The sequence below is a fragment of the Teleopsis dalmanni genome, chromosome 2, assembly GCF_002237135.1.
Source record: "Teleopsis dalmanni isolate 2A chromosome 2, ASM223713v2, whole genome shotgun sequence".
Classification (NCBI taxonomy): Eukaryota; Metazoa; Arthropoda; class Insecta; order Diptera; family Diopsidae; genus Teleopsis; species Teleopsis dalmanni.
This window is the reverse complement of record NC_051847.1, coordinates 142,921,526-142,930,134: the sequence shown is the minus strand read 5'-3', so window position 1 is coordinate 142,930,134 and position 8,609 is coordinate 142,921,526.

Genomic DNA, 8,609 nt, shown 5'->3' with positions numbered 1-8,609 from the left:
TCAAATGAACACGCACTTTCACAACGAACGCAGTTACGAGCATTAAATTTGTGCTAGCACGGGACACCACTGCGTATGAGTAACGCGTTTAAATCGTGGTGAAATGAACTTGAAAATTGATTAATGCAACTTTTTTAATTAAATAGATAAAAATCTAATGAAAGTTTATAAAATAGAAAAAAAAATCAATATTCATCATGAATATAAATCAAACTCTAGGGATGCTATAAAAATAAATTGAATCGTAAAAGCAAATGTATGCTTTGTAATCAATGTTGAACGTCAAGTGTGTTATCTGTATTGTGCATCTTAGAGATTGATGTTCGCACAAATGCATGCAGTTTTGCGTAAGAGCATTGAGTGTATATTTTATTCTGTTTGGTTTTATATAGAGTAGATATAAGTTTAATGATAATATCATTCCATTTTGTATTGTGTATAAAATAAATCTTTATCAACACAAAAAAAAAAAATTAAAATTAAATTTGTTACAAAAGTTAAATGAATTCGTCTTTGAAAAAGAATAATCTAGTGGAATATTTAGAGTATTTGCTAAAAATATGGATAATAATTTATGCTCTCATTTTCGAAGCGAGTTTTGCAAATCAGTAGATAATGCTGTGTATATATGATATCTTCAATAAAACTCTATAAAGTAGGTTTTATACTACATTTTATTAACGCAACTAGTCTTAGAGACCTACTCTAAGCCCAGAAGGCGGAACAATAGACCCGATGGTCACAGTGCCATATCCCCTAACAATAATAATAATAATAATCTTCAACTACATCAGTAAATGTGGTACAAAAGCGACGTTAAATATACAGTTATTTGGCTTATATTTGCAAAAATATTTATAATTAAAAAATTAATGAGAAATCAAAAGCAGCAATACTTAATAATATTCTGTTGCCGTTTGTAATTAAAAATCGCTTTGAGCAAAAGTTTTTACCTAGGCAAACATTGTTTGAATTAAAATTATGTAAACTTCTGAAAATGAAATCCCTTTTGAAAATTTTGTAATATTTAAATAATTCTGAAAGTTCTTAAAAGTTAGAAAGTAAACTAAATTAGATTCAACATTTTGCATACAAAATTCTCTTCTTTCACTTAAAAGTGTGAAAGATGTTTACGTTTCTTAGCTCAAAATAACAACCAACACATGAAAATGTTATAAGTTTTCTCCTCTTACGTTGAAAATTAATAGCCTTTTTTTATTTACATACATATATAAATATATAATTATAATTCTGTGTTTTTCTTAGAAGTTTCTTAGAAGCAATATTAAGCTAAATATGCATATACATACTTATAAAATTCAGTAAACTATGTACTTACAAGATGGTTATTTTCATGCATAATGTTTTATTTCAAAGTTCTTTAAATATGGAAGATAGGTAAATTCATATTTCGATTAAAAAACTAAAATTATATTATATCAGTATGAAAAGATATATAATGTGCTAAAAAGAGACTACAATATAAAACTTTCAGTCATAAGAAACTAAGGACGTGTGCGAGTTAGGCTAAGTTGCGTTCTAAATGAGGGAAATTCTAAGTTATGCCGATAATGTAGTGACGTATCGATACGTGTTGATTAATGGCTAAATCTGTGCAGTGCAAAACATCCCAAAAAATCTCCCATCTCCCATCAACTTAGCCTAACTCGCACACGTCCTAAATATATTTAATGTTTCTTTTGTTAACCATATCATATTTTAATTACTGTTTTTGCAAGTATAGTGCCGCTAAGCTATCAACAAATTCTGAATATATCAAATATATGAATTGTGAATCAATTATAATTCTCATACAGTTAAATTTTTATTTTATTAAATTCTATACTTATAACTTTTCACAACAGGCTTAGCGCCAGCAGCAGTATGCTGTATTCATCTGGAATATAGGAATATAGGAATATTTGAGCTTATAAAAAAAATTTTCAAACTATAATTTAAAATATTCGATTTAAAGTTAAGTTTATATTTTTAGAATGTATTGAGCTTCTGATAGTTGTTAGGGCTAACTATTCTGCTTAGCAGAAATGAATGAACACACAAAACTGTTTAAGAATATAAACCATTTTAAACCACTGAAAGAACTTTAGTCAAATCTTTTTTCATATATGAATTAATTTTTTTTTTTTTGTGTGGTTTAGTAAACTAGAAAAAATTAAATTGATTCTCTTGTTTATTTATTCGGAATTATACATAACATGATAATCTCCTGCATTGTGGATTAAATTATTTTTTCAAACATGCATTACTCATGCTATTAATTTGAAAGCTGATAACCTCGTGAGCATATCAAAAAAAAACCCTTTGATGATTATTTAATACCAACTCTCAACTGAAATAATATTTTAACACAACTGTGAAAGTAGAGCTTCATTAATTAACACTGAACATACTTGCATTTCTCAATCTGGCCGTACTCCCAATTCTTTTTACTGCTTCAGCATATTCGTTTACACGGAGATTCATGATAATTAATTGCCAAAATTTACACACTCAACAGTTCCCAACCGAAAGGCGAATTGTGCTTATTTTGAAAATTCTTAAATAGTTTCCTAGCAAATATGAAAAAGTAAAATGCTTGAGGTTGCTCCTGGCAACTGCTGCTGACTGTGTACGCAATCCGTTAACAGCTGCATCTGGTGCAAAAGTCTACAAGATAGACGATTCGTTTCTGCTTTCATTTGCAACGCCCTTTAATGCTAACAAAATTGCAATTTTATGTCAAATTTACGTTGTATTCTGTGGTAAAAACTTGAAATGTGCCACTCTTATTTTCTTTGGCTTTCCTCTTAAAAGGATTTGAACTCCTTTTTTTCCGAACTTACTTTCTTGTTCGTCGGAAACGCCTTTGCAATGTAGAATTTTGCATTACACAATCGAAAGTATTATCAACTTTTTCTAGCTTTTTTTTCAATTAAATGAATTTAAAATCATTTTTTGTTTAACTTTAACGTGGTTTTATTTGAGCTATAAGTAGCTTCATGTAGTTTTTTTTTAATGGTTAATAGAGTATAATATAATTTATAAATTGAAATTTCTCTTTAAATTTAATGTGGATTTGTTATCCACTTTTAGAGTATTTTCTTGATATTTTATTATATCAAGAGCTTATTAATATTCTTAATATTATATATTAACAGATTTAGATAAAATTTACTAATTGAACGACTTCTTCTTACTACGTCATGTCATCTATTTTGTAAATATTTTCGGTAAAGAAAGCAATTGAATGACCAATTAAATGACTTTTCTTACTAGGCTATATCATCTATTTTATAAGTATTTTTAGAAAAGAATTATATTGAAAATAAATTATGAGTAAGATGTAAGAAAAAAGGGCACAATAGATCTCTAAGTCGCAAGTACCCAGCATAATAATAAATAAGAAATATTACCAAATATAATATTAACTTTGGAAAGTATCCAAAAGTACAGCAAATGTAGTACAAAAATTATACAATGTATAAGTTTATGTGGCAGTTTTATTCCCATTTTATTCGATACTTAAAACTTCAGAAAATAATCTAGAGTGCGAACATTTTTATGGAAGTGAACATATTTCAATAATTTTAATATTAATTACTATTATTTTTCAGGAAAATATATTTTTAGTAGAATATTTTAATTAACAAATTGATACATTGCTTTCATCAGCTCAGTCATCACCACATTTTAAATCTATAATAGAATTGCACTATTGGCATAAAGTCCCAGCTGCTCTAATATTTAACTGAAGGTAGAAGCGATTTTTATTATGCTGAAGAGTTTCAATAAAGGTTTTAATTTGATACTTAAATTGCTTCTAAAGTCAGTTATAAATTATAAATAATTTTTTGTTAATTTCCAACGTTTGGGTTATTCACAGCTATCTTTAAAGAAGGTGTTAAAATATAATATTCGTTTAAAAACTAAATTGTACATATAATCTTGTTCTATCGATCTATTGTTTACATTAAACTAATTAATAGGATTTATCTGATGTTGTGTTTTACTCAAATTATTAATAGAATAATATCAATTGTGTGCAGAAATAATAGTTAAAGTATTAATTAAATATTGTTTAAGCTTTGCGTGCATATATTAATTAAGATGAATACAAATTTATTCAGTAAATGCATATTTTAGTTATTTCATGTTGAACTATGAAGTCAAAAACATTACCAGGATTAAATTAAAACCGCTTTTGTTTACCAAAGTAACCCTTTTCAAATCTATTTTACCTTTTTTATTTTTTCCCTGACTCTACGTTATTATAATTTGTATTTATGCACCTTTAACCTTTCCACAAGAATTAACAGATATGATACGAACCCAACTAAAAAAAGCAATTATGTTTTATTAAATTATTGTTTATTTAATTAAATTCATTTTTTAAATGGAAAAATGTCATTTTCAATAAAACGCTTGTTTTATTTTTAATATTATTTTTTGCACGCACTTTAACCTTTCGAATGAAAATTTTTTAATATATTAAATAAACAAGTATTTTATTTATGTAATATTTTCGTGAGTGATATTAGTTAATTTTAGAAATAATATAAAAATTATAAGTAAAGTCATGCGGTATAAAAAGGCTCAAGCTTTTTATTTTGTATATAAAATGCTTTAGTTAAATTCCAACACAATATTGAGTATATTAACTATCTGATTTATGAAAACTCTGAAAACTGCAGCGACTTTATTGACTTTAATCTTCTAATATTTGTATCCATTATGTTTCCAACTAACGTTTCTTTAAAATTAAAAATGGATTACAATAAGAGTAATTAAGCCACTGCCAGATTGATTATATAATTTTTATCTAACAACTTTATTGCTTAAAGCAAAAAACTTTAGTAAGGCAAGTCGAAAATTTCAAAAACGCATTATGTGGTTTTGCGAATTTATTTATTGGATATATGAATATGCATGTAGCTATAAAATACATATAGACTGGTTGACTCAGCGCTAGATACATTGTAGCTGGCAACATATATTAGTAGCTTTTAGAGTGCGAACAATGTGCATATAATGCTTCTACTACAATACGTGCTGTTTCAATGCTTTAAATGATTCAAAATGCAATTAGTATCTTTAAATCATTATTCCCTTCAATAATAATTTTTTGTTACACCAATCGTCAGATAAGTGAATGTTAAGAAAAAAATCTTTGTAAAAAACACTGACAAAAGTTTACTGAGAAAGAATGTTAAGCCTTCATGGTTCGATTTCTTTTCTGTGTTTTTCAAAGCTATGTATACTATGTAAACTATGTACACTATATATATGAGATAACCCTGTCAGGTGTTTCAGTCATGCGAAACTCAGTTCAATTATATAGCTACAGAATATTTATATTCTTATGATAATGTTTGTTAATGATAATGGATAACTAATGTTGAATATAAATCTTGTGCGATTATACAATCAGGGTGACCTTAAATAAGTGATTCTTCCCATTTAAAAACTCCATTTAGAACTCTGAAATTATTATTATAAATGAATGCAGAGTTCGATTTTTAGCTACCTGATATTCAACATATATGTCCTAAACCACTATAGATCTGCAAAGTCCTTAGATTTTATTAAAGCAACTACTTAGCTGCCACCCAACTCCGGGTTAAAATAAGGTACTAAGCTAACTCCTTATTTATCAAACACTTGTAAGCAGTCAAAAAGTGTTTGATTTATTTATGTATGAATTTGTTAAAAAAATTTAAATACAACTACTCTTTGCCTTTCTTACCTTTCTTTCTTTTTAAATTTGTTTTATAAACAATATTGTAACTCATACGCACGGTTGTTCCTCTTTCTATGCAGAATAATGGCGAATATATTTAAAAATTATTATTGATAACGTTAGATAATATTAAAGGATTTTTGTCGTATTAAATACAAAATAAAATATAAAATATAAAATTTAAAATTTACTAAGATGCACTTTTTTTACAAAATGGGCCTATCCGAAGAGATAGATTGTAGACTCTGCTTGGAGGCAGATGAGACAACCAGCCACATTCTATGTGACTGCCCAGCTTTGATCTGGACCAGGAGGAGATCACTGGGTCGGGAACTACTAGCACCTTCCGACATTAGGATGTCCTCAACAACCGACATTCTGGCCTTCATTCGAAAGGCGGAATGTCTTTTGTTCAGTTAGGGTCTGTTGTAGCACAAAAGATCAATCATGGTCGCGGTGCTCTGCTCAAATGGGAGCTAATACCCTGTTCTTTCTTATTCTTAAGATGCACTTTACTTTTTTTACTAGATACCGTAAATTAATTTATATAAATTAGATAATTTATAAAAACAAAAAAATCTATGGAAATAAGAATCTTCAAGGGTAACTAAAGAAATTTTAATAATTAAAACCAAACTAGTAATATAATTATGCTAATTTTAGGAACATACAATATTACTTAAATTTAGTACAAATATGTAAAATAAGGATACGAACTTAATTTCAATTACATGCATTTCTCGAAACAGAAATTGGCTTTCCAAGTAATCATTCACTTATGTAGAATTATTGATCAATGTAATGCTCCACATCACATTAAGCCTTTTAAACCGTGACAAAGGTGTCAATTTGGTAATCTTTTAAAAAGGATTATAGGGACTTTTATTCAAATATCTTATTAGTTCGACTTTTACATGAAAAATGTCAGATTACGATTACAGAATAAAGTAAAATAAGTTAAGTATAAAAATTATGAGAATTTTTGCTGTTTTTCATTTATGTATCTGTAGCTAAATATTTATTGTATAATAAAGAGTCATGGGAAATAGAACAGTTGTTATTTAGTGAGAAAGCAAAATATGTTGGAGTGAAAAGAAATTTATTCCTGTTACGTGTTGTTTATTCATACTGGCATTTATAATGATGTTTAAATTATTTCTGCTGTTTAAAAAAATTACAAATAATAATTTTAAACACTTTACACATGATTGAAAAGATGTATTGAGTTAATAGTTTTTTATGTGTAATATTAATTTTTATTTACTATAATAGTACAAAAGTGTTTAGTGTAGTGCATCAAGGAATATACATAGCGATAAAGTGACTACATACTGAATAGACATACATTATTAAACCCAAATCTGATATTAATGAACTGAACAAAAAAAATATTATTTAAATCAAAATTCGTTATTTTTACTGAAGTCAAATTATCAGCAGCATTAATTAATTGAACAAATTTTCTATTCAATTACAGCCATTTATATTACCAATCAAGACTAGTATTGTATATTGGAACAATTGAATAAAACACATTAATTAATTAGTATATTTCTTATCATATTCAGATTGAATAACAAATTTCATTTAAACCAAAATAAGTGTTTATCATATTCATAATAATCTACAAATATATTTGATAAAGTATTCTACATTACAAGATGTATGTAATGGAACGTTTTAATTTTTAGCAATTTAATTCTCCTAATAACTTTTATATGATTAATTGGAATATTATTTAGTAAATTAATTAATATTTATCCGTATTTACACTTGACCACCTTCTTCAAAATATTCAATAAATTTAATTGTTTACAAACAGACAAAGTGGAACTGCATAAAGTTCATATCCTTCACTTGGTGACACCTATAAATGCACTTTTGCGGCAATTGTTGCATCTTATAATTTTGCATTGCAATAAACTCAACCACATTTTTACGAAAAAGGATACTTCAAAGTCTACACTTGACTTGAATTACATCCTAGAAATAACACAAGTGTAATCACATGCCAACATACTTTAATTTCCGAACATGAAAGTACTAAAGATACAAGTACGTGTATGTAACCGTAAACAGACAGACTTTCTTTCACTTAATAAGTCAGTCAGACGCATTGTTATATTGTTAGTTTGTTGGTTTGTCTGTTTGTTTGTTTAGTTGTTTGCTATTCAGTTGTTTAGTTGGTTAGTTGATAAAAGTTTTTGTTTTCACTTTCCGCTTGATTAACGGAAGTGTATGCTCCTCACCATACACAGATGTGTATCTGTGTATCTGTATATTTGTGTATTTATTTATAGCATCTCATTTCTATGTATGCAAATAACTACGTTCTGTTTGCACACATACTTGAGTATAATAAGCACATGCAGACTTCTGCTATCATAGATACGAGAGTATCTGTCTTCTTGTTAGTTGCTGCTGCAACATTGTATGCAGATAGTATCTACTAGATACCCGGTAACATTGTTTCAGTTGTTATATTGTACAAACAGACAACTGTCATACTTTGTATAATGTCAGCGTATGTACTCGTGCTGAACTCTTTTAAAAGCCATTCATTTTTTTCTTCTAGTTTCTTTACTCAGTGTCATTTGTGTCACTTTTCTATATACATTTACATACTTTTTTAATATTTCTTTTCACTCAACATCAGTTGAGGAATTTTTTTCGTTATATTCTTTGTAAGAATTTTTCATATTCTTTTTGGTTGTAATTTATCAGTCTAACATTTTGCTTTGTTACATTCTGCTTACGTTGTGACTTTAAAAAAGGCTGTCAAACGGAAGTGCTGTGTTGCCATTATGTCTCCGCTATAGAAATCTCCTATTTTGTACTGCAGTTCAATAGCTTAAAGGTGGAGATAGGCTTT